Consider the following 27,372-nt stretch of genomic DNA (forward strand, 5'->3'; position numbering starts at 1 on the left):
CTTGTGCAGTGAATGCATGTAACTTAAATGTGCATCTGATGGGACTCAGCTAGGTACCTCTTATCCATTCTGCTGCACAGGGCCTGTGGGGTAAAGGATGCTTGAGTAGATGTTTACAGAATAAAGAAGTGGATGGAAGAGGATCAGGAAGGAAGGGAGGAAGGAGGAAGGAAGGTCAGTGGTAATATACAACTTAGGAAGCTGCGGGTTACCACATGCCTGTGTTAGCAAAAGATACCATTTGTCCATGAACCAAGGTGACAAAGTGGAGGGTAACATGGTCTCACCACCTGGACAGCCACTCAGGAAATATCAACCATTAAATTTCCCCTGCCCTGCACCCCAGTGCACACCCCACATCTTCCCCTTTGGTTCTCATCTGAGATCTATCAGGCCAACTTCTGCTTGAGTAAAGATAAAGCAACAATAGAAGAAAAGAAACATTCCTGTGAACTAATCCAAAGCTTTAATCACTTCTCCCTGTTTCCTTGTGTCCCCTGGAGAAAAGGAGGGAGGGCTCCCATTCAGAGAGCTCGTTTTCCTGAGTGGGTTCCGATAAAGGACAGAACATTAGGTTTTTCTTCTTCTAAGGGAACATGGCGCTGCTTTTAGAATTCATTGGGACATTTTGGAACACAAACAACAGCGGAAGGCACTCATGTGGTGATAATTTAATGTAATTCCAATGTCAGCAATGCACCATGATGGTCTAGTCAGCTTGCCTGGAGGCGGTTGCTTTTGTGCCTCGCCTGAGAGAGTGGGTGCGCGTGCACTTCAGACATCAGCCAAGCACCCTCGTGCACAGTTCCTCTCTTTCCACCCCTGTTTTCACAGTGGTTTTCTGATTCCACTCCAAAGGACTCTTGGGGACAAAAGACATTGGAAATTTTTCTCAATTCCTAATCAGAAGGGAGAGTCTGTAAGCCCATATGCATTTTGGGGCTTGGCCTGGATTATTTTTTAAGTTAATTATTCCAAAACTTAACATGGATAATTTTTGCATGAAAGTCTCAAGTTTGGACATCTCTGGAAAAATCAGAAAAGTTGACAACGCAGGACTCACATTTCTACACCCTTAGCAGTTGGTGGAGGTGGAGTAGCAGAGCAGGTTCCCTAGTCTGACCTGGGTTCCCTGGCACACCATGGCCCCACCTGGTCCACTTCACTCATTTCCAGTTTCTGCGTATTTCTGGCATTGATCTCACCAATCCTGCCCATAAGCCTTAGTCCCCAGGTCCTGGCCTCCCCATAGACTTACCTGGGTTTCTCCATTTCTTGTAGAAGAGAACCACAGAGTCCAACCAGATCTGGACTGTTGTCTTGGAAATTTCCATCCCACAAATGCAAGGACTAGTTCAAGATTTGTTTTTCATTCAAGACGTTTTGCTACCATCAACTTGCAACCCTGCTAAAACATTTAGTTGATGGAGTCTGTTGGAATGAGATTGGGCTCTAAGTGGCATTGGCCAAACTCAACCATTTCACTGAAGAACAGTGCCATCTGGAAACAAGGCTGTGGGCAAGGATGGAACCCCACCCCCTCCCATCCTAGATCCTGGGCCCAGAGGATAAAGTCTGAAGGCAGGAAGACCCGGTCTGCCTACCTGGCGATACCACGGTATGGGCCACATGAATTTCATTGTACATGGGCTGGAGCTGCAACCATACTTCTATAGAGCTTTAGGCTAAAAAATAAAAAATAAAAAATAAATAATACCATATAAGTGATTCGGTCCAGAGGTTTTTCTATCAGGATCTGATGGAAACTGGAAAAGTGGATGGTAAGCCCAGGGGGCGTTTTGAGCTTCCCATCGCATTCATCAAATATTTATCAAAAGTTATTTTGTGACAGGCAGAAAATGGTGAGCAAAAGCAGGCAGCATCCATGCACTCACAAAGGAAGTCAGCCAGAAGCAAGAGAAGGGCACGGGGTCATGCTCTTGTGTACCAGAGATCCCAGCCTGGAGGTCATGGCTGGGAAGGACTTCCCAGTGAAATGACAAAATCTGAGGGGCAAACCAAATTGACGGGGTGAAGGGGTGCAGTTGGAGCATGTCAGAGAAAAAGGATAGCAGGATCAAGAGCCCTGGGACACAAGGGCACATGAGTATCACACAGAATTAGAAGCAGGTCAGTGGGCTGAGATAAAACGGGGGAATGGGAAGGTTTCTGACCATGCAGGAACCTTTAGATCATAGCATGAGGCCTGGTCTTTATCCTAAGAAAAGTGTAAAAGTAGGGACACCTGGGTGGCTCAGTGGTTGAGTGTCCGCCTTTGGCTCAGGTCATGATCCTGGGGTCGTGGGATTGAGTCCTGCATCGGGTTCCCCGCAGGGAGCCTGCTTCTCCTTCCTCCTATGTCTCTGCCTCTTTCTCTCTCTCTCTCTCTCTTTCTCTGTGTCTCTCATGAATAGATAAATAAATCTTTAAAGAAAAGAAAAATGTAAAAGTTTTATAGCCCTGTGGAGTCAGCCCCATACTGTGCAAGGCACAGAGACAGTGCAGGGGCTATGGAATAATGGCCTCTACTCACATTTTGCTTCAGTTGTGGTTCCAGTTGTGCTCACTGCAATATTACCACCGTTGACACCGTAAGAGACAGTAATGACTGTGGGGCTCAATGACCGACTAGAGCACTGAAAGAATGCTCGATTAAATTAAGAAAGAGGCTTTGGAGGAAGCTTTATTTAAAACCAAGCTGTGCATCCTTGGGAAGTTCACTTCACCTCTCTGAGCCTGGTTTCTTCATCTGAAAAACAGAAGCAGTGATAGTGCCTGCCTCACAGAGATGTTCTGAGGATTAAACATGCTGATGGTGTGTGTGAAGCGCTTAGTACAGGGCCTGGCACATGAAAAAGAACCAATAAATGTTAGCTATTCTTAGCTATTCCCATCTAAATCTGTATTCCCAGACAGGCTGCAGAACTTTGGATTCAAGGTTATGAATTCCCTGGTGGAAAAAAAGAGGGGGATAAAAACAAAGTTCTGGAGAGCAAGAGCTGTGCAAAGCAGGAGTATCCTGTGAGGTATTCTATGTGGGAATTCGCTGGCTGGGGGTCAGGTGGAACTTCTGGAAGGAAGCCACCTCCCCCAGAGGAAAGATGTGAACAGGCAACAGTACCTTGTTTTCAGCAAGCCTCGGCAAAGACACTTGGAACCAGTCAGACCAGATTTGGAGGGAAAGGAGAGACAGGGATAGGCAGCATGCATTAGACAGTGACCCAAAAAGGAGAGAAAACGGAGAACATAGAATCAGGTTTGGAGGACAGACAGGATGTCAGGGAGGGACATTAAAAATCAAGCTTTTAACACCAATGAGCAAGATCATGTGGCTGGAGGTCATGAGCCTGGGTCCTGGATCCGGTTCTCTTCTTTTCTCTTGCTGTGTGCCCTTTGGCCAGTCATTTCTCTTTTGGAATCTCAGTTGGAGGAGGAGGTGTGTTTGTTTGGATTTTTTTTAAGGTTTTATTTATTTATTTAAGAGACAGAAAGAGCAAGCACAAGTTAGGGGGAATGACAGAGGCAGAAGGAGAAGCAGGCTCCCTGCTGAGCAAGGAGCCCAATGTCTGGCTCCATCCCAGGACCCTGAGACCATGACCTGAGCCGAAGGCAGAGGTTTAACTGACTGAGCCACTCAGGTGCCCCGAGGAAGGGTTTTTTTTAAAGTAGGTCACCTACAAGTTTATTTTGTTGGGTTTTTCTGGATCTAGCCATCTAGACAGGACTAGTTCCAACAATCTAGACAGATGTGTTGACCTCGGTGTCCCAGGAATGGATACAGAGTTGGGGTATAATGCAAATAGTGGCTGAGGGCCCGTGATTATACAGTAGAAGGATGTGGGCTTGAATCTTGGCACTGTCACTTGCTGGTTTTGTGGCTTTCCTATCTGAGCCTTGGTTTCCTCAACTGTAAAACAGTTCATCAACTCTAAGATGGCATTGACTATAAGATACTTGACATTTTATGGGCCGCAAGGCCAGAAAAAAATGCCACCAATAAGACTGCCATACCGTACACCCAGGGTTCAGAAAAGGCAGCTCGGGATCCCTGGGTGGCTCAGCGGTTTGGCACCTGCCTTTGGCCCAGGGCGCGATCCTGGAGACCAGGGATCAAATCCCACGTCGGGCTCCCGGTGCATGGAGCCTGCTTCTCCCTCTGCCTACATCTCTGCCTCTCTCTCTCTCTCTGTGACTATCATAAATAAATAAAAATTTAAAAAAAAAAAGAAAAGGCAGCTCATTTCAGAGAGTTGAAACAAATCTAGGGGCACCCAGTGGGATCAGCTGGTAGAGTGGTGTGATTGACCCATGTTGGGTATAGAGATTACTTAAAAATAAAATCTTTAAAATGTATCTAAATGTAAATCAACCTGTGCATGAGAATCAGTGAAACTGGCATATAACTAGTGCCTAGTGTATAAGTAGTGCTTAATGTATTAATTAGGTGCTAAATAAGAGTTTATTGAACTAAAGACATGGTTATCAGGTGATACATACTTTTTAAAGGAGGAGAGTAAAGTGGTTCAAGAAAGATGTTTCTCAGAACTGAACTTCTATCAATTTTTACACAGGAGGTACTTGGCTAGGAGGGAGAACTGAATTATGTATGTGTAAATATCTGTCATACTTTTTAAAATTTATTTTTAAAACTTATAATGTTAAATGAGGTCATTGTACAGTTTGCTTTTGGCCTAAGGTACAGTTTTGCATTCTCACGGTGACACCCTGGTTTTCTTTTCCCTTGCTGGGGGATCTCTCTTCATGAACCCCACCTGCCATCTTGGAATGGCAAACCAAAATGGCATAGGCAGTTCTTAGTGTTCTCAAAAGAGTACTGGCCCTTAATAAAAGGAGATGAAAGAAAGGAAGAGAAAAAGAGACTCAATCCAAAAGAATCTTTGAGAGAAAGGCTTTGAGAGACTGGGAGGAGGAAAAAGGGGAGCCAAAAAGAAACCCCATATGAATGAGACCATATAATGTTTGTCCTTCTCCGATTGACTTATTTCACTCAGTATAATACCCTCCAGTTCCATCCACCTCGAAGCAAATGGTGGGTATTTGTCGTTTCTAATGGCTGAGTAATATTCCATTGTATACATAGACCATAAAGAAGTAAATGAATGAATAAAAAGAATCCCTCAGGCTTTTATTTCTCAGCCTGAAAGTTGTGTGCCAGCAGCTTCTATTGGGCTTTGGATCAAATTTTCAATTCCAATGCCTTGTCAGGGATCATTTCAAATGCGTTCACCTCTGGGAAGCAGGGCCATTCGGTGAGCAGGGATCTGAGGAGAGGTGGAGGGCATCTTGTCTGATTAGCTGGGCCTTATCTGCGGAGCCGAGTGAACGGTCTAATGCGATAAGCGAGCTTTGCGAGGCACTGAACCATCCCGACTTCTCCCTGACAGAGGCAAAGCCGAGGTCCCAGCTGCTCCTTATCAAGTGACAGGAACACTTGGTGAAGCCACGGAAATTGGATTTGAGTGATTCCCATCCTCCTTCCTCCCCACCCCAACCTAGAGCATTCTGATCGTCCAGCCCGTTAAAGGGACAGCTCTGGTTGGGAACAATGCCCAGAGAGGAGGAGACAAAGACCTGGGGAGAGCTGGGGCCTTGCCAGGGACGCATGATCGGTGGGTCAGTGGGTTGGTGGAGACACTGGAAATGGACCCAGTTCCTTCGGCTATGTCAGTCTTTCCACCAAAGAATTTTGTCTTTAAGATTTTTCCAGGGAAATCGCTCTACCACTGAGGCTACAGCTGAGCCATCCCCAAGGTGGTGGATGTTTACTTTATGGTCCTCAGGCATGATCCAGCAGGTAGTGGCATTGTCCTTCATGCAAATAAAACCAACTTGACCATAGTATTAATAACAACTGTGACTCAGGTCATGATCCTGGGGTCCTGGGATAGAGTCCCTAATCAGGGTCCCTGCAGGGAGACCTCTTCTCCCTCTGCCTATGTCTCTGTGTCTCTCTTGAATAAATAAATAAAGTCTTTTTTTAAAAATTCATACAACACCCCATGGGGTAGTCCCCATTACAGTTGGCTTAGAGAGGGAAAGCCATTTGCTCAAGGCCACACATGTGCTCATGTGTGGCCTGCACCCTACGTGTCTGGTGTCAGAGCCAGAGCTCTTTTTCCTTTTTTTTTTTTTTTTTTATTCAGAGCCAGAGCTCTTAACCACTGAGATTGCCTGCCTGCCCAGAGAGGTAAATGGGCAGAACAGGGATTTGAATCCAGTACTCCTGACTCTTAGTCCATTACTCTTCTAACTAATGATGATAATATGATAATAGTAACTCAATAATTATTATCCCATTTACTCTCCTCAACAGCCCAATTAACTGGTATGATGACCCACACTCACCCAGGGTCACACTGCTAGAAAGTAGCAGATCTTGGACTGGAAACCTCCTCCTCCTTCCATTCCCAGACACCACAGTGATATTTCAAAATCCAACCTGATTATGCCAGCCCACTGCTCACAACCCCCTGTCGTTAATACCAAACCCACACTCGCCCTGGGGACTTACAAGACAAGCATGGCCCAGTCCATCTGCATTGCTGACAGCCTTCGGTCACTCTTTGCTTGGGCCACACTGGCCTTCTTGCCACTCCTCCCACCACAGGACCTTTGCACCTGTTCTTCCCTCCTCCCTGAACATCCTGTTTGTGTACCCCATTTCTGCCTTTTGACCTTGCTAACTTCTACTTCTCCTGTAGATCTCAGTTTAAATGTCACTTCCACAGAGAGCTTTCCTCTCTCTTCCTCTGGGGTAACCATCCATTTGTCATCCCACATTAATTAGGTGATTATTTAACTATATAGTTAGTTATATCCCCATTCACGTAATTCTTTGAGTGGCCATGGGCCAGTCTTTTTCCTGGTCTGGGCCTCACTCTCCTAATCTGTAGAATGGATGACAAGACTCCAGGGCTCATCCAAAATGGGCTTCCGGGGCCCAAAGTGGACCTAGCAAATACAAGGCAGTCTTCGTGCTTCAATGGGAATTCACCATTCCTAAGGGATTTGCACTTAGTCCTGCCATGGAAAAGCTTCTAAAATCCCCTTGCCACCTCCTGTGATGGAAAGCAATGTGCCTGGCTTAACTTGTAAGAGGTGAATTGAATCTGAATTTGGAAGGCATTCTAAAGCTGGTGCTGACAAGAAATGAACACAGTCCTTCGCTCCTTCTACAAACATTTCCTGGAGACCATTCCCTGTCCAGCCAGCCTCCTGGGTGCTGGGGAACAGAGGCAAATTAGACACGCTCCCTGCCTCTTATGAATGTACAGCTGAGTAGGGAAGCAGACACTTCAGGTAGACAGAAGGAGAAATCACGTCTCCCATTTACCGAGGGCATGTTATGTTTCAGGCCAGTGCTAGGCTTTTTATAAACGACATCTCTTCTCTTTTCTTCCTTTTCCTTTCTTTTCTTTTTTTTTTTTAATTCATGAGAGACACAGAGAGAGAGGCAGAGACATAGACAGAGAGAGAAGAAGGCTCCCTCAGGGAGCCCAATGTGGGACTCAATCCCAGGACCCGGCATCACACCCTAAGCCAGACGCAGATGCACAACCACTGAACCACCCAGGTGCCCCTATAAATGATATTTCATTATCCCTATTTAATCCCAGCCAAAGCTCCCTGAAGTGCTGGTAATCTCCCCATTTCACAGAAGCAGCATTTGAGGCAAGAGAGGTGAAGTGTCCCCACGAAGAGCAGTGGTGTTTGCTTGCAAAGACTTCCCCCTGGCCACAGCCAGAAATCTCCCCACCCTTGAGGGAGGCGGCATGCTGTAATATTGGAAAGTCCTGGGTTGAGCCCTGACTTTGACACCTATTAACACATGACATCTCTCAATCTCTATCCCCTGAGATGTCAGAGTAAGGATGGCATCACCTCCCTCACAGGGTGGTTTTCACATTTAAGTGAAACAAATCTTGTGAATATTCCCAGTTTCTTTCCATAGAAGATGCAGAAAAAAATATTATACATGTTCCTCGCTCCTAGCAAACATCAGTAGGAAAGCAGGTGGGATGGGAATACTCCCGCAATGGGAACATAAACAAGATCGATGGAGCCCTATGTGCCTTTTTGACAAAATCTGTTCTATATCTGGACTGTTTGGAAGAATTAAGAAAATTAGAACTTGTCATCGAGTAAACGACTTGTTACTTTATTTTCCATATGGACTGTTGTCTCAGATGCTGAGAACCTTCCTTATGTGAATCTATCGTCTGAGCCCAGGGAACCTACGTAAGCCAGTAAATTTGCTACTTTCTAAAGACATTTTTCTTAATCTCATGCCATGAGGAAAAGCAATAAAAACAACCAAGCGGAAGCCCAGGGAGGACTCATGAAAGCTTCTGGCTATATGAGCAGGGCACACTTGGCTTCAGCAACAAAGAGGGACACACAGTACCCGGTGACAGCAATTATAACAATAAAAAGAACAGTGTCTGCCTACCAGGGCATCAGGTGGGTGAGGAGGCAGCTGGGGCAGGGGGAGTGATAACCAGTGAACTTTGATAGTGGAATTAACCCTCACTGGAAGTGGAAAGCTCGTGGACACTGGAGTCTGACAGCTCTAGTTAGAACGCTGGGTGCACCACCTTCTTGCTGTGGGACCATGGGCAAGTGGCTCCACCTTTCTGGGCCACAGATGCCATATCTCCAGAAAGGAAATTGTCATACATTTAGTCATTCATCCAACAAATAGTTACTGAGTACCTGCTATGTAGCAGGCACTGTTTTAGGCTCTCAGGCTGTAGCAGTGAATGCGATTGATAAACTCTTGCCAGTGGAGCCAAAACTTGCATAGAGTAGTAAGTCGGAAACAGTAATAATGTTGAACTTGCCACTGACCCTATCCTCCTTAATCTTCCCACATCCCTTTGAGGCTGACAGAGCAGCTATTGTGTCCTCACTGTACAGATGAGGAGACTGAAGGCCTGAGAGCACACCCAGCATCAGCTCACAGGCCTCCTGGCTCTTCCCACTCTACCACCTGCCTTGGGTGAACCAGATCTTATTGCCAGGTGATATCAGGGAACAGAAATGACACAGGCTTCTTCTTCAGTCTAGAATTCAATCCTATGATGCCACCATTTTCAGCATCTGCAGGATCTGTCATAGCAGTTCCCATGTAGTGCCATAATCTTCTGCCTATCGTTAGGTTGTGAGCTTTTCCAGGGCAGAGGCCTTATATCCCAAGGGCTTAGCATGGAGTCTAGCACCAGGTAAGTGCTCAGGGAATGCATGCTGAATAAAAGAATGGATGAATTAGGAAAGGGGGAAGAGAGGGAGAGAGAGAGAAGAAGAGAGGGAGGAGGAAAGAAGAGGGTTAGGGAAAGGAAATGTCTGGCTTATACAATAAATGCAAGATGGATGGGTGAATAGAGTGGGTGGATGGATGGCTGAATGGATGGATGGATGGATGGTAGATGGATGGATGATTGGTTAGATGGGTAGATAAGTGGATGGATGGATGACTGGATGAATAGATGGGTAAGTGGGTAGATGGGTGGATGGTACATGGATGGATAAATTAATGGATGATGGGCGAATGGAGATGGATGAATGAATGGATGGATGGACAGACAGATGGACCAGTGGGTGGATGGATAGATAGATGGCTGGATGAATGGGTGGATGGTTGAACGGACAGATGAATATATGGGTGGTTGGATGCATGGATGGATAGATGAAGGAATGGATGAGTGGGTGGTGGGTGGATGGATGGATGGTTGGTTAGATAAAAGAAGAAAGGAGAGAGGAAAAATGAAAGGAGTATGTTGGAGAGGAACAGGCAAACGTCCTTTGGAAGAGTCAATAAATGTTGAACAAATAAAGAATGAAATGCAACTTAAATCCCTTTTTCACTCCCACAGCTTACCCCTGCCCTCCCCACAGCCTTCAAAGCCTGATTAAATCTTGCCTCTGCTCTCTGTTCCAACCCACAGGGACTGGTATGTCTTTCTAACCTTTCAGAGTTCCCATTGTCTACTTGCCAATTAGCATCTTGGTTACAAACTCTCACTTCCCCCGATTGAAAATGACCATCGCACTCACCAGCATGGGGCAGTGTGGTAAAATCACAACTCTGTAGAAAGACTGGCTGCAGGGATTTTGGCTCTTCCACTTCCTAAACAAGCACAAGTTACTCCAACTCCTGGAGGCTCTGCTGCCCCATGTGTGAAACAGAGACACTTCCATTGCCTCATAGAGGTGTTAGTTAGACTCCCTATGAGAAAGTGTGCAAGGAGCTTCGTGCAGGGGCCCAGTGCATAGCAAGCATTCCCACAGAGTGGTTGCTACCATTATGATTGTTGTAGTTTGACCTGAGAATGTCTGTTCCACCACCCAGCATGGTGAGGCTGTAGAGACAACCACCATTTCTCCTCCCCCAGAACACACACACGTGCATGTGTGCACACACACACACACGCGCGCGCGCGCGCATGCCTGGCATAGGACCAGGTATCCAGAATGCTTCTTGGTTAGATGCCTGCTTGGACCCCAGTCCAGAGAACCTCCTTTCTAAACCTGTATGTTCGGCAAAATTTTATTTGTTAACAACCTTACCCAGGCCAACTTTTCAGAAATCTGTTTTCAATTTTTAATTTTCTGGGTTCATTGAAGAAACCAGAAAAGGATGAAGTATCCGTGTTGGTGTCTGTTCTCAACAAGCCTGTAGGGCCACTGATCCTCTTGGGTTATCTGTACATGAGGATAGTGCTTCCCAGAGCCTAAGCCCAGGACTCCCTCCATAACCGGTAGGACTCGGTTAAAAATGAATATTCCTAGGATCCAGCTTAGACTTATTAAATCAGAAACTCTTAGGCTTAGGGCCTGGGAGTCTGCATGTTAACCACTTCCTTAGATGATTCTAGTGCACACTTAGGTAACCACTACCATGTGCAGCTTGCCTTGCAACAAACCTACCGTGTAATGCTGGCCAGGTGGGGGGCGGGGGCAGTTTGAGAGCTTCTAACCCAACTTCCTCACTTACTCCTTCCTCTGGAAGGAGTCTTTGCTGGCTCTACAAGGGGAAGAAGGAAACTGGTATTTATAGAGTCCTTGCTGTGTACCAGACACTTGGCATAGGATCAGAGAGGGTAAGTGATATATGCAAGGTCACATAGAGGGGCAGTGACAGGCCTGGGACACAAACCAAAGGCTCCAGTCTCATTGCCCTTCTGGCTTTTCTCCATTGTACCATTTGTCTCTTCTGGAAGGAGTCCTTGCTGGCTCTACAAGACAGTTAGCTTTTATGGAGCTCTTACTGTATACCAGGCACTTGACATAGGACCCCTCCCCCCAGCAATTCTAAGGGCTAGGTATCAGCATGCCCATTATTTTAGTGAAATAAGGTGGAATCATATTTGCTGAGAAACAATACCTACTGGTATATAAAACAAATCTTATTATTAGAGGGGGAAATTGGGGGTAACTCTTTCATCATACATGTGATGAAAATAATTTTAAAATGGCTTAATGTGAGAAGTGTATCTTTTTCATTCATGTAAACAATACACTATGTGCTAGAACCCAGCAAGGAACCCTAATAACACTGGCCATGGCACGTTGTTGCTGCTAGATTTTTGTCCATAGCAATGGTTCTCAACGGAGCATGATTCTGTGCTCCCAGGTAACATCTGGCAACATCTAGAGACGTTTTGGGTTGTCACAACTAGAAGCTACCGCTGGCGTCCAGTAGGTAGAGGCCAAGGATGCTGCTAACCATCCCATAATGCACAGGGCATCCTGTCATCCCAAAGAATTGTCTGTCCTAAAATGTCAATAGTGCTGAGGTTGAGAAATTTTTGATCTGTGGGAGGCGAAGCACGGACTTTTGTTGGGATGTCATCTGTAGCCATCTCCACCACTAGAAGGCAGCGTAAGTGCTGATTCTGGCAGCTTGCCCCGCCCCACACCCAGCCTTGACAGCCATGTGACTCTTCCTTTGGATGTTCCAACTGCCATCCACAAAACGGGTACATCAGGGTGGTGTGAAATGGGTAAGTAGGGAGAAAGAGAAGAGATTATACCTGAATGATGATGTCTCCTGTCAAGATCAAGCACTGCTAAAATGTGAGATTTCAACTTTAGCTTCCAAAGTTCATGATATTTCCAGTGCTGCATCCAGCCTTAGAAATGAAAGCTCCACGAACCAAGATTTTGCAACATAAGCCATTAACTTCCGTTGGCATCAAACACAATCTGTTTTTAATTATGTTGTAGAGTGAATCGGGTTTCCCAGATTTATTTTTGAGTATAACCCGTGACACAGAGTATCTGTTCCTCTGCCTCCCCTTTAGGTGGGACAAAATATCACTTAGGAATCAAAAATGCTGCTTTTATGGGCAGCCTGAGTTTGAATCTGCCCCTGCTGGTTATTAGCTATGTGACCTTGGGGAAATCCCTTCTTTTCTCGGGGACTCTTATGTGTTCACCTGTAACATGGGAATAATAATAGATCCTACTTGAAAAGATTGAATTTTAACTCAAATAATGCAAGTAAAGTGCTCAGTGTAGTGTCTGGTACGCAGACAATACTCAATACATGTTGACAGTAATAATTATTAATATTGTCATCATTGTCATCATAATTAAGGCCCCAGGATAGGGAGAAAAATGGGAAATTGAGAGTCTGGGGAATATTCAGCATTTATAAAGCAAAGCTGGTACAGTTGGGGTCTGATAATTCATAACTTACTAAATCTGACCTGCCATTTCTGCTTTTAATGAAAATATATTCAGTATTGGAATTAATTACTGTTAAAGTGGACTTCTTATTAAGCGTCGAGGGGTCAATGGCAGACTCAGTGGGCTATCATTGAGTAAAATGTCTCAAGGAAGAAAAAAAAGGATCTGAATTTAATGCATCATCCTGAATCCAACTGGAAAATCCCTAATAACACTGGCTGCCATTGACAATTAATCTAAGGAGGCTGTAAATTGTAAGAAAGCTTTGGAGGCAGAAACTAAGGAGGGAATGGAAATGAGGAAGAATTCAGTTTATCCCAGCTCTATCAGGTGTTTCTAAATCAGCGGTTCTGTAACTAGGGAGGAGTCAAGGAGGTGACCCCCCCAATGCGGGGGGGAAGGTCACTCTATAGAGCAGGAGAATTGGACTTCGAATCAGGATGGCTGGTCCTGGCCCAGCCTCTGTTCTCTGTAACCAGGTGTGGTGGCAGAGAGGGACAAAAATAGGTAAAATCAGAGAGGCAGTTAGAAACAGATCATCTAGTGCCTTTAAAGCCATGACAAAGAGGTTGGGTTACTTCTGAGCAAAATGGGAGGTCTCTGTTGAGTTTAGAGAAGGGAGGGATTTAATATGATGGCCCAACACTCACACTAGAGAACAGACCAAGGCAGTTACTGCAGTCATCTGGATAAAAGTGTATAGAGGGGATCCCTGGGTGGCGCAGTGGTTTGGCGCCTGCCTTTGGCCCAGGGCGTGATCCTGGAGACCCAGGATCGAATCCCACATCGGGCTCCCGGTGCATGGAGCCTGCTTCTCCCTCTGCCTGTGTCTCTGCCTCTCTCTCTCTCTCTCTATCTGTCATAAATAAATAAAATATTTTTAAAAAGTGTATAGAGGCTTGACGTAGGGTGATGGCAGTGTGATGGGGAGATTGTGTCGATATAAGGTATGTTTAGAAGGTCAAGTTGGCAATATGTGCCTGTGGATTGGATGTGCAGAGTAAGTGCAAATGGAGACACCCAAGGATGTCATCCCCTAGTAGATGGATGTCAATACTTGTATCAGTTAGCTCTTCCCATGATGATAATGCTGCATAACAGATCACTTTCAACCCATGGAATTAGAACCAAGAAGGCATGAGTCTGTAGTCATTTGCAAATCAGCTGGGCTCAAGTGAAGAAATCTGCTTTAGATCTGCCATTAGCTATTATTACAAAAGTTCTACAACAAACAAATTTTACTGTGGAATCTGAAAAAAAATTTAAAAACCCAAATTCCAAAAAATAATTAAGCTACTCTGAGCAAATGGACAAATCAATGGTTTGAAGAATTTGTGGCAGTATGATCCTAAAGCCACTTGAAAAGATTTGTCCCAGTCGTCCCACAACTCAGAGCATTGAGAAAGAGGAGTATGCTCCAATTTATCCCAGGCCCAAGCAATTTCAGTTTTCTGATTAGCTTTGTGCACCTAGCAGGAACTTTGTCAGGCAGATAGCTTGTCATGCCAAACACAGGACAAGCCTGTCACTGGTCAGGAAGCTGACTCAGTCAGAGAGATTGGCTTGCCTCCCCCTAATCGATGCCATCCACATAACACTAAGAATCACAACTGCCACCAAGCCATGCCTGCTCCTCCATTACTGGTTTTGAGCAGCAGGATCACTCAACCTGTCAGAAGCCATTAGACTGTGGGGCTGGCTGATTTTGAGAAGGAGAGTAGGGGGTCTATTCAAGGACAAGATGAGCACATAGGAGGGAAAATAGACAGTGGCCCTGGCCCAGCATCCAGGGCTAAAGAATTAGATGGCTCCATGAACCAACAAGACAATGTTTTGAGCTTTGTGGGGTAATGCATCATGTCTTCTATGGCAAAAGAGGGATTGGGGATATGCTTGAGGTAAATTGTTGCCATCCCAAATAGCCATTTGCCATGTAGACAGGAAATAACTAAATAGGACTCAGGTGGAAACCTTAAGCAGGATGCATTTAGGAGCAAACACAGCCGACTGTAGCTGTCTGGAAGGTGAAGGAAGGACTTTGGAAAGAAAGAATGCCTTCTAATCCACACAGTGGCAAACCCTCACTTGGCTAGCACGCCTCAGCTCCTGACTCCCACCATGCGACAGACCTGGTCCTCTCTCTCCACCGCGTCTGCTGGCTTGGTGAACCATGCTGCCATATGTGTGCTTGAGCAAGACAAACACTTGGAAATCATCCATTCTTCCTTGCTTTCCCTCACTCCCTTTATCCAATTCTCTCCAAGTCGTATTAATTTTGCCTCCTAAATATTTCTCGGAGTAGCTCACTCCTCCCCCATCCCCAGTTCCATCAGCTTAGTCTCAGCCACCATCAGCCTTCACGTGGCCAACTGCAACTGTCCCCTTGCCGGCCCCCTGGCTTCTAGCTCTGCCTCCCTGCAATCATCTTTTCAACACATGGATCTGCCAACGCCACCTCCCTGCTTGAAGACCCTTCTGCTGGCTCCCCATGGATTTCAGAATAAAGACCAAAATTATGAATATGATCCACTGTTCCCAGCATGATTGGGTCCCTGCCCACCTCTCACCACTGCACAAGCTGTTAATCTGCCCAAAAGTTTCTTCCCTGCAACTTCCACCAAAATCACCCATTCTTCCCATCCCAACTCAAGCATCAGCTCTACAAAGCAGCTGTCCTTCGCCCACAGCCTCCAAAGCACCAGAGACCAGAAACCTAAATATACCCAGAGAATCATATCCCTTTCTTTCAAACTCCTTAACCCAGCTAGTAACTGTGCCTTCAGCTCTCTGTGATGATTCGGTTAAAGCCTGTCTCCCTGGGCTGACCTGCAGGTGAGTTTTTGAACACCCAGCCCACCCCTGTCCTCCCTAGGCTTCCTCTATTGTGGTTGCATTCCTCACCTTCCTTGCAGCTTGGAATGGCCATGTGACACTGTCCGGCCAATAAGATGAAGGCAGAAGGTGCTATGGACACTTTCTGGGAAAGATGGTCAAAAGACAGCAGGGTTGACATGGATGTGCCTCTTCCCTTTGTTCCTCCCTGGAATACCAAGGCATGAAGAATAGTGTGGTAGACCTCTTTCAACCATGAAGAGATAAAATCACGCCACACAGAGATGGCAGAGCAGAAGGAGGAGGAGCTGACACCTTTATCGCCACTGTTGCACGGCCGGGTCATCCCCGGTCCACTTACCACTGACACCTTATGGCCACTGGGTTGGGGTTTCACGTTACTGGCAGCTGCTGAGTTAACTGGTACAATTCTATAGGACTTGTATCTTTTTCCATAAGATTCTCACAAGGCAAGTTTCAGAAGGACATGGACAGTGTCTATTTTTGCTCCACACACATCTTCAGCATGTTGCCTGGCACAGGGTATATGTTCAGTGAACATCCTTTGAATGAGTGGATGGAGAGACCACTGTCTTTAGAGTCCCCAGGCTCTGACTCCTATTCTGTTGATGAGCCCTGAGTGTCCACTTAACCTCTCTGAGCCCCAATTTCCTCAAATGTAAAATCAGGCCAATAACATCAACAGTAGCAGGTTATTCTGAGGGTCTAATGAGGTAAGGTATAGAGAGCGCCAGATCTTGACTGGGAGCTTAGTAAGAGGTAGCTGTTGGCATCATGATTATGAGTGATTGGCTCTGTCGCCTTCAGCTGCCACTCTGAGCGCATGTACCAAGCCCTACAAGAGGCTCTCACGGGTGAAGATCTGCCTCTGCCCTCCAGGATTTAGCAGCTCAGCTGCTGAGAAAAGATTTGCACCAATGCATGGCGAACTTGCAGAGCCTCTCAGCAAAAAATGTGCTCACAGCCACAGGAGGAGCACAGACCCCAGACTTAGCAGCAGTGGCGAACAGGGAAAAAAATCACACGCACTGATGAAGTTGTCCATGGGAACAGTGCAGGGATAGAAAGCCTTGCTTCCTCTCCATTAGCTTAGTTACTGAGCACTTATCCATGCCCCGCCACGGAGCTCAGTGCCAGGCTAAGACAGGAGCCGTCCAACAGAGGTGCCCAAGTGATTACAGGAAGCTTCTTGCCTGCCTGAACAATGGACTAACTGAGCAAATGCATGAACAAATGAACTTCTGAAGAGAAACGAATGAGCTAGAAAATAAATAATGTAGATGTCCCCAAGGAAATAGCAGTGCTTTGAAGAATGAGTCTGGAAAGATGGAGGGCCAGGCTGCAGGCATGTGAACCCAATCAGAGCGGGGGACATGAGGTCGGGAGAGAAGGCGAAGGAAGATGGGAGTGGAGTCCGTGGGGGCACCCAGTGTCCTGTATGTGCTGGCCAGTCCACGGTGTGTCACTCCACTCATTTGTATTGAAAGTCAAGTAGATGCCAGCGTGGTGCTGGGCAGTGGGCACCCAAAGGACAGGAAGACAAGACCCTCCCCCTCCCCAAATTCTCTCCTTCCCAGTCCTGCTGCCTTCCCCAGGCCCACCATGAGGGCAGTGGAGATGATTGTGGATTTGATATTTATGACCACTGCCGCTGGTGGGGGCCCAGCACGGTGCTTTCCAAACTCCTCCTTCGCCACTCAAGAATGCTGTGAGTTTGGGACCATCACAGGGAAGTAAGTGAGGTTCACAGAGGTGAAGCCACAGCCACAGCTGGTGGAAGCACCAGAACGGGGACCTGACTCTGTCTGAAGCCGAAGTCTATCCTCTTCATCACTGTGCTCACCTGCTGAGGCTTTTATTCTAAGTCAGTCCAGTTCAAGTTCAAGTTGCTTATAAGGAAGCCCTTGGGGGTGATGGAGAGGTCCACTCGCTTAGCAGCAGTGATGGCTTCATGAGTGTCTGTTTGACGAAACTTACTGAACTGCACCCTAAATATGTGGGTATTGTTTGTCAGTTATACCTCAAGAAAGCTCTTTTTCATAAAGCGATGGAAATAATTAATGTGCATAATAACAATCACCCAGGCTGTTTCTTAGAAGGTGGAGGTTGTTGGACTCCACCCACTGCCCGCAGGGGTTTTGAATTCAGTGGGTCTGTAATTTAACAAACATGCTCCCAGTGATCCTGACTCGGCTGCCCCCTTCACGTGACCAGCGTCCTTCACCCCGGCTGCACCTCTGTATCACTCGGGGGAACTTTTAGAAAACACCAAGGCCTGGGTCATCTCACTCTTGATCAGGTGAGACAGGGTCTCTGGGATGGAGAACAGGAAGGCCCACAAGTGATTCCAATGTGAAGCCAGAGCCGAGAACCACTGAGCTAGGAAGCCCTTTTGTGGATGCCAGCCTGGGGGTGTACAAAGCCAGGTGCCAGGTGATGCTAAATGCCAGGAAAGGCAAGTCAGGCCCAGCATATGTTCTGGAAGAAGACAAAAGCCAAAACACTCTTGCTGGATTAAGCCCCATCTCTCTGCCCTGGAATTGTTCTTAATGCGCACAGCATCAGGGAGCGCAGTCCCTGACAAGTCCTGCACAAAGCCTCCGATGGCCGGAAAAACTTGGGTGGTGTTAAGAGCGAGGCTGAGACATGGCCCTGGCATTGGCATCCCCAGAGCAGGAAGTCTCCAGCTCCAGCCAACAGGCTGCAGGGCCACAGATGACTGAGATATAAAGAACCCCACATTTCATAGAATCCACAGTCAGAGCTGGTGGGGCCGTGAGAAGAGTCTCATCAACCCCCTGCTTACAGTGGGGAAAAACACTGAGGGAGGAGAGGCCATTCCTTGATCTTAAAAGTATGAGAATCAGAAAGGGGTTTCTCCTCCATGCAACCTACCCTGATTGTACCAGCTCGCATGTGCCCTGGGACAGGTCGTTCATTCATTCAACAAGTATTTAATGAGCACCGACTCTGTGCCAGGACAGGGCTGAGTGCTGGGATTGTGTGGTTGAGCAAGAGAGGCAAGATATCTCTGTGTCATACAAGAAACCCCTTATGTTCTAATGGTATAAACCAGACGATAAACCCGAAACACACAGCTAGGGGGGACAGAAAATGTGGCTGGAACAAAGTCTTGGAAGAAGGTCCTTCAGGGAAATGCAGTGGAGTCTGACCACCAGTGACCGGTGACCCGAGTAGCCAGATGAGGCTTCAGTAAAGGGAGGGAGGGAGTCTGGCAAGAACTAGAGAGAATGTTCCAAGGGATGGGAGCCAAGAACCCAAAGGTCCTAAGGAGGGGACCAGTTTGAGGTATTCTAGGAAGCAAAAAAAAAAAGGTCAATGCAGGAAGGGGAAGCAAGCAATGGAGAGCATGGTTGTCGATGAGGCCAGCCAGGGGAAGTAGAGGCCAGTGGCCCACAGGCCAGCCTGGGAGCTATTTTTATCCTCAGCACCCTGGGAGAGCCGGACAGCACTTCTGCCACAAGAGACCCCTCTGTCTGCCCAGCTGGCATTGTCCAGCGGGGGTTGGCATGAGAGGGCATGATTTCCACTCCGCGGGAGAACGGCCCTAGGAGTAAACATGATGCCCCAGTTGATTCTCTTGCCCCTCGGTGCTGCCTTGGGGCTGATGGCTCAGGGTTGAGGCTCAGGAGCCAGGCTGTCCAACACCCGCCCTGCCTGCATCCCACTCAGCACCTTAGTGGTAACAGGAACCATTCTGTGCCTGTCCCCTGGGCCTACGATGCAGAAGCCCCCACCCAGCCCCCTGGGGCTACGCAAGTGGCCACTGGTCAAAATGCATCTCAACCCAGCGTTGGGCCTTAGCTGTCACTTGAGCAGAGGCTGGGGAGTTGGAAGATGCTGGTGAGCCACTGCGGTGTCCTGTGATATGGGGGCACACACATATGTACAGAGGGGGGCCCTTGAAAAGCACTCCACGAGGCATTGGGACAGACCTGGCTTTGAATTCCAGCTTTGTCACTCTGAGCAGTGACTTAGCCTCTCTGAGCCTCCATTTCCGTAGCTATAAAATGGGCTCACAGTGCCTTTCCCCGCCTCGTGGGGTGGATGAGGAGACAAAAGTGAAGGCGTAGTACAGTGCCTGGCACCGTGTGAGTGCTCATTTGGTCAGAATGCCCGACATCCTCATAAATTCAATTGGGCAAGGCTCCAGGAAAATTCTTCCTCTGTCTGTAAAAGGAAGTGGTCATAGGAGCTGAGTTCTGAGGTCTTCCTTGCCCTAAAAGTCATTAAGTCTCAGACACACACACGTGTGTATGCCAGGAGAGCAGACTCTGGGCACAGGGAAGACATGAATTCAAATCTCAGCCTTACCTGCCTTGGCTGTGGCTCTTGTATGAGCTACTTACTGAGCCTCAGTCTCCTCCTCTGTAAAATGGGGAGGACTGCGTCTGAGAGTGGTCTGGGGCTGGGAGGAACCCTGCGGGTTAGCGCCCCACACGGGGGTTCAAGAAGGCTGTGCCAATGTCCACCGGGAGACCCTCTCCCCTCCTCCCACACGCAGCACCCCTCGTGTGCTCGGCCACACTCTGCCATGGGTTAAACTGAGATGGGAGCAGGAACACAAATTTTCCATTCAAAACCCACAGACCATTTTTGTTCAGTAATAGATTTAAACAAGCTTTTCTCTCACAGCGATCTTCCCTAATCTCCAATTGTTCCCTTTTTAGAGATGCAGTGTCCTTTTGCATCACTTGGAGAATACCAATTAGATATTGTCTGAAACCTCCCCTTGTCTCGTCAGGGGCGCTTTGCTCTTTCTTCAGCAAAGGCCTCTTCTGGGAGCTGCTTCATCCTGTCATGTGTCGGCTCATTTCTCCCCAGCACATCCTTGCCCATGGAAGGTGGATGCCAGGCCTGGTCCCCAAGTCCAGATGGAATCCTTCACATTGGAGGTGGAAAGAGTCATAATAATAATGATGATAATGATAATAATAATAATAAAGAGGACTGTCATGCACTAGTGGCACTTGGTGTGTAGGGCCCCTTGCCTCCCAGCACTACCATGCTCTGCCCATTTTACATATGGGAAATCTGAGGCTCAGAGCAGTGAAGCACTCCGACCAGTGTCACACAGCTTTCCCCCAGCCCCTGATTCTCCAAACACAGGGTGAATGTGCCACATCAGACACCTGTTCCTCATTCCACAGGTATTCACTGAGCATTTAGTAGGGACAAGTCTCTGACCTAAACACGGGGTACGGATGACAAGTAAACCCAGAGCTAAGCAAGGGGATTTCCAATTGTGTCCACTGCTGTACAAGGAGTGTAATTGTGAGTGTCGGGGCCCGGAGGTAAATGTGCTTCTTTACAGAGGTGGCTGGGGGCCCCTCTTCGAGGGCGACATTTGAGCTGACATCTGGGCAGGGTGGAGGGATATGAGAGAAGAAGTTTCCAGGAAGGAAGACCAGGCTTGGGAATGCAGACATGCACGCAGGAGGCATAAGGTGGGCAGCTGGGAGGAGCCAGTCCACACCGGGCTCTCAGGCCAGTGTAGAAGTTTGATCACATTCTCCGTGCAATGGGAAGAGGCTGTGAGTCCACCATTTGACACCTTAGGGACCCCACTGACCACTTAGGGAGACCGGAGTGCCAGGACCCAAGGGCAGGAGCAGGGAAGCCCTTCCTGGAGCATCAGGCTGGTTCCCTTCTGCAGCTTGGGAAGAAAGACAGGTTGGCCAGAGTGGGAGTGCTCCCCGGGGAGCGGGGAGGAGGAGATGGGATAGGAGCAGAGGGGCCAAGTCGCCCCCATGAGACATTGGCATTCTCAATGCCACGAGAAACTGGAAGGGGTCCATTTGGACACTGGTCTGTCCAGGCACTGGAGAGCAGAGCCCCCCAGGTGCTGGTTCGCCAGAAGTGAGAGAAGCCATGCCGTGGCATAACCTCAAGGAGGAGGGACAGCTGGGGTGGGTGGTGCTCCGCGCAAGGTTGCCTGAGGTCAGGAATAGCTGTGGGGAGACTGGAGAGTCTGTTCTCCTCGGGCCTCCCTCCTCTTCTCTCTCCCCTCCTCTGGCCCCAGCGAGGTTCAAACTCAAGACACGTTACATGGGAAGCAGGACTTACCGGAAGACAGCGCAGCGCTGGGAGCTGAGTGTAGAGCGGCCTAGCAGTGGGGGGTGGGGCTTATCAATCACCCCCTCCTAGGGGCACCTGCTGGCTCAGTCAGTAGAGCGTGTGACCCATGCTCTCAGGGTTGTGAGTTCAAGCCCCATGTTGAGGGTAGAGATTACTTTTCTAAAAAGTCTTTAGAGGATCCCTGGGTGGCTCAGTGGTTGAGCGCCTGCCTTCGGCCCAGAGCATGATCCTGGAGTCCCATCAGGCTCCCTGCATGGGGCCTGCTTCTCTCTCTGCCTGTGTCTCTGCCTCTCTCTTTGTATGTGTCTCTCGTGAATAAATAAATAAAATCTTTTTAAAAAAATCATTAAAAAAATCACCCTCTACTACACTGAGTCCCAGATCCACCACTTATTGGCTGGGTGACCTGTGCAAATGAACTAACCTCTCTGAGCCTCAGTTTACTCTTCTATAAATAGGAGTAAAACACCATTTATCTGTTTTCCCATTAGAGAGTTTTCTTTTTAAAGTTGTATTTATTTATTCATGAGAGACACACAGAGAGGCAGAGACACAGGCAGAGGGAGAAGCAGGCTCCCTGTTGGGAATCCTAATGCAGGACTCGATCCCAGGACCCTGAGATCATGACTGAGCCGAAGTCAGATGCTTAGCCGACTGAGCTGACTGAGCCACCCCGGCGCCCCTGTAGGTTTAGCTTCTGCTTTCCAAAGTGGGACTGCCATTTTACATCCTACCACATGCATCTGAGAGCTCTTGGCTCTCCCCATCCCTGCTGACACTTGCTGCTGCCTGTCATCTTAATTTTAAGAGCCATTCTAATAGGTATGTCATTGTGATTTCAAATTGCGTTTCCCTAATGACTAATGTGGTGAGCATCATGCCCTGGGCTTATTTGCCATTTATATACTTCTCGATGTTGCAATGCCTGTTCAAATATTTTGCTCACTTTGGGGGTTTGCTTATCTTACTACTACTGAGTCTGTGAGGCTTTCTTAAAGATTTATTTATTTTAAAGAATGAGAGAGAGAGAGAGAGCGTGAGGAGTGGGGGAGGGAGAGGGAAAGAACCCTAAGCAGATTCTGTGCTGAGCATGAAACCTGACTCGGGGCTCGATCTCACGACCCTGAACCGAAACCAAGAAATGGACACTTAACCGACTGAGCCACCCAGGCACCCCATGACTATTGAGTTTTGAGAATTATTTCTACGTTCAGGGTACGATTCTTTATCAGATCAGAGATTTGCAAATAGTTTCTCCCCATCTGTGGCTTGTCTTCCTTTTCTTAACACTGTCTCTCAAAGAGCAGACGTTCTTGATTTTAATGAGGTTCAATTTAAGCAAATTTTCCTTTTACGGGTATTTTTGTTCCTCATAGGGTGTTAGGATCATTCAGCGCCTGGTAAGCACTTAATAAATGGCAGATGCTGCTGTTATTACCATGCAGGGAAAATGTAGCAGTGAGTGAGGTCTGGGGGCCCAGTGCCTCAGCACCCCATGCAGCCCAGCTAAGCTGGCTTCCACTCTCTGGGCCTCAGTTTCCTTGTGTGTGGGGTGGGGGGCTTACATGGCTAAGTGATGTTGGGGTGCCCTTTATCCTGGACAGGTCAGAGCTGGGAATGCAGAGGCTCCCTTCCAAGGACCAGAACCCGTGCGTCCCTCTTGAACCAAGCATCCTGCAAGTGGTCTCCAATCCTCCGGAAGGGTGGCAGGGGGGACCCTCTCACCCCAGAGTTCCTAGTTGCTTCCCAGAACTGCTCAGAAGCTGAGATTCTTCAGGTGAAGAAAGCAGGGCTCAGAGAGACGTGGTTGAGAAGTGGCCAAGCCGGAATTTGCACCCAGGTCTGTGTGACCCCAAAGCCCAGGCTCCCTTCGCTCCAATCAGGCGGGACCCTGGACGAGGGGAATAACAGAGCAGGCAGGAGAAGGGAGCTTCGCCAAAGAAATGTTCCATCTGAAAGGCACAGTGCATTCCCTCCCAAGCAGCTGTGAGCAAAAAATAGAGTGGGTTGGAATTAGCAGACCTTTTTTTTCCCCCTTCTCTTTTAATTTATAGCTCGTTAGTTGACATGCTCATTGGGAGAACGTCTTGCTCTCTGGTTTGGCAAAGTCAATGACAAAGTACTGACAGCCCAGAACAACCCTCTTCCTCCGTGTCAGCTCGTGACTGGGGTTGGGAGCTCATCAGTGTCCCTGGGCATCTCAGCAATAGCGGCCCTCATGCAGACGTCCCCCGGGCTCCAGAACGTGGGGAAACCCCACTGTTGGCTTGATGTCTGTGACAGTCCTGTTTCTGCTGTTCATTTCCCCAAACATTTAGTAAACCACTCTCATCCTCCAAGCACTGGAGAAATAACAGCAACTAGAGCCCAGTTCTAGTTGTCCTCGGGCTGGAGAGGCGACAGTCACATACACAAAGAATTCTAGGACAGTGTGATCTCTGCAGCAGCAGAGAGTAGGGGCATTCTGAGTCTGGGTTGGGGCATCAGGGTCGGCTGTGTGGAGAAAGTGATATTTAAACTGGGTTTTAAAGGATAAGTAGGAGATCAACTGGGTAGAGGTACCACCAGTGCCTGATACTTGGGGGTGTTCAATAAATGTCCCCATCCTATTCGATTTCCCAAAGGTTTCTTAGATGTTGCCCTTATGTGCTTTGCCAGATTATAAACTCACTAGGGGCAGGGATCACGTCTTTGCTTTCTCTACTCTTGCCTAAAGCAGCAGATGCAAAACCAGACACACAGAGCAGAATTTCTCAGCCTTGGCAATGTTGGCATTTTGGGTTGGATCATTCTTTGGGGCAAGAGGGTGGGAGTGAGGGCACATCCTGTGTGTTGTAAGATATTTAATAGCATCCTTACCCCTCTACCACTAGGTGCTGAGAGCACTTCTCCTCTTCCTCCCTGCAAGTCATGACAAACAAACAAAAAGTCTCCAGACCTTGCCAAATGTTCCCTGTGATTTTGTGAGGCAAATCACACTTGGTTGAGAACCACCATCATAGACTATCCATATACTCATTCATTTATTCATTACATTTTTCATTCATGCATTCAGCAAGCTTTAAGGAATACTTACCACAGGCAGGGCAATTTGGTAGGCATTAGTAACATAAGGATGTGTGAGACACAGCCATGCCCACTGCCCTCAGAGAGTTGCCAGGCCAGAGAGGAAAAGAGGCAAACCAATGAGCTATGATTGCGGAGTACAGACACTGGGGTAGTGTGGGCGGGGCAAGGGGGTTGCAGTGAACAGGTGTATGGATTCCAGGAAGGCTTCCTGGAAGAGGTAATACCTGTACTGACTATTACAGATAAATAGAAATTAGCCGGGGTAAATGGGAGAAGGCATTCTAAACCAACAAAATGGCTTGGGCAAAGTCCTTGAGGATGAGCAAATCTGGCCCTTTGATGGGAGGACCGCAGCTCTACACAGCTGGAGCGCAGATCTCCGGGATGGCCATCGGAGTGGAATAGAAAGCCTTCATCCGTAAAGGCCATGTAGGAGCCATTGGAAGATTTGAAGCAGAGAAAGAAGGGTCATGATCAGAGTAAGCAAGAGGAAAGCTCTCTGGCTGCAAGGTAACAGAGAGGTTCCCGCAAATGGCATGAGTTCTTGGCTTGGGCCATGTTCTCATAACTTCAGAGCTGCCTCCTGGCCCCAATCCCGCCGTGGTCAGTCCTCCACACCCCCTTCCCAGAGGAGACGCTGGATTTCATGCCAGCGCCTGACCACCACCACCCATGGCTTAGTCTCCATCTCATCCTGGCCATCCTCCACAAAGGCCTCCTTCCTGTCCAGTGGATTCTCGGGTTGACAGGTGGGAAAGCATTTGATCTACCTGTCACTGAGCCCCTGATTGGGTCTCATTGAGTTTGAAGATAGATGGGGTGGCGGCTTGGGGTTGGGGGGACAATGTATGGCTCATCTCCTGTGAACTGCCAACCCATTAAGTCTCCAAAGTTGAACGGAGGGACCGACCCTCTAATTGCTTGAGAACTGTGGTGTTATTGAAATTTCCTCTTGCCTGAATGATGTATGATCTCCTGGGTGAGGCTCGGGCATCTCCCACGGCTCTCCAAAACATTTTTTATTTTTTAATACGATTTATTTACATATTTGGTTGATCTGTCTGGGAAGGGAATTTATTAAATATTGGGGACAGGAACAGGGGTGGGAGGTGGTCAAACCTTTGGAGCCCGTGGGCTTGACCAATTCCAGTTGTCGCATTTATGTCAAAAGGTCCCTTGGAAAAGGTGGTTATAAACTAAACTGCCCATTCCCAGTCTGGGGTTCCCAGATCCTAATGGTCCTTGAAAGGAGGTATCAGGGAGGACCTGAGAGATAGGGTAAGGGTTTCAGAAACCTTAATGGGGATTCTATGCTTAACAAAACTGAGGCTGAATCCACTAGCTAATAGATCAGGCTTTTCCCCCTTAATATTCATCAGTACTGCCAGTAGGATGACATTCTAACTTTCACCTCAGGCTCAGCCTGGCATGGCCACTACCGACCTTCCCAGACCTCCCTTCACCACTTCCCTTCCTATTCCTCCTTCGCTCCCCTCTGACCATGCAAAAACCCGTGCACACCAATCCCCCATCACACCTGTCCCCATAGGTGCCAATCCTCCATCATGCCTGTCCCCTTACACACCAGTCCCTCATCATGCCTGTCCCCATACTCATCAATCCCCCATCACATCTATCCCCATACACACCTGTCCCCCATCACACCAGTCCCCCATCACACCAGTCCCATACATGCCAGTGTCCCCCATCACCTTTATTCCCATACAGATCAATCTTTCTCACATCCAGGCCCCAGTGAAGACCCTTCTCTTCCCCTTCTTCTTCTCCCTCACTCAGTTCCCAGCTCACCTTCTCACCCCTCTCCCAGAAGCTGCCATGGATGGCCCAGGTTATCCCTAACCTGTACTCCCAGGGACCCTCTAGGTAGCAGGGTCTTGAGTCACCAGGCCTGGGTTCAAATCTCTGCTCAGCCACTTATGGTATGACTTCCCTTCCCTGAGCCTTAGTCTCCCCATGTGTCAAGCAAGAATAAGGAAGTTCCTACCTCTTAGGATTATTGTGAGGCTACAACACAGCCATCATTGTAAAAGCTCTCAGCATTGGCCCACCTCCGAGATAGTCCAAGTAATGTTAGCCACCACTTCATCATCTCCATATCTGCTTCCCCTGATAGGCCAGGGACCGGGTCTTTTGTCCCTTACTCTCAGACTCTGGTACAATGCGTCACCAGTAGGAGTCTCCTAATAATATTTGCACAGAGTCCAAAAACATCAGAGCAGGAGCCGGAGCCACTGACCAGTTGGGTGAACCCAGGCAGGTCCTCTCGATTCTCTCTGCCTCTGTGTCCTCACTTGTAAAATGGTTATCACGTCGGTACAGTCCTTGTAGGCTAGTTCATAATAGCTGATAATAGTTAACTTGTGTTTGGCACAAAGCAAACACTACTTAAGTGTTACTCTTATTATTTGATTCATAAAACCAGGGAACTGAATGATATATTAATTCTCCACAGCAGTGTGGAAGACAAAACACATTTCAGAGTTCAGTCTCGGGGGAGGGCTATTCATGATGAATCGGCTGTGGCCAGTGAGGTAGTCCCATCTGCCCCCACCCCACCCGCTCCTGGGCCTCTAAGCTGGTGACTGCGGGAAATAACGATTTGGAATTTTTTTTTTTTAA

The 27,372-nt window shown here is 47.9% G+C and overlaps 1 protein-coding gene and 2 long non-coding RNA genes across 10 annotated transcripts in view; 1 reads left to right on the top strand and 2 right to left on the bottom strand.

The window, feature by feature from the left end:
- The window catches only part of SEZ6L (seizure related 6 homolog like), a 188,854-nt gene that overhangs the window by 40,083 nt on the left and 121,399 nt on the right, over positions 1-27,372 (top strand). The gene's annotated exons all lie outside the window — the stretch shown is intronic.
- LOC140618994 (uncharacterized) lies at positions 671-6,455 on the bottom strand. Its single transcript, XR_012018967.1, has 4 exons — positions 6,367-6,455; positions 1,605-1,685; positions 1,259-1,405; positions 671-862 (listed from the first exon to the last, which is right to left on the bottom strand). It is a non-coding gene; the product is annotated as an uncharacterized lncRNA (long non-coding RNA).
- On the bottom strand, positions 20,190-27,139 carry LOC140618995 (uncharacterized). The gene is made up of 3 exons (XR_012018968.1): positions 26,738-27,139; positions 23,229-23,647; positions 20,190-20,467 (listed from the first exon to the last, which is right to left on the bottom strand). It is a non-coding gene; the product is annotated as an uncharacterized lncRNA (long non-coding RNA).

Source organism: Canis lupus, chromosome 27 (genome assembly GCF_048164855.1).
Source record: "Canis lupus baileyi chromosome 27, mCanLup2.hap1, whole genome shotgun sequence".
Taxonomy (NCBI): Eukaryota; Metazoa; Chordata; class Mammalia; order Carnivora; family Canidae; genus Canis; species Canis lupus.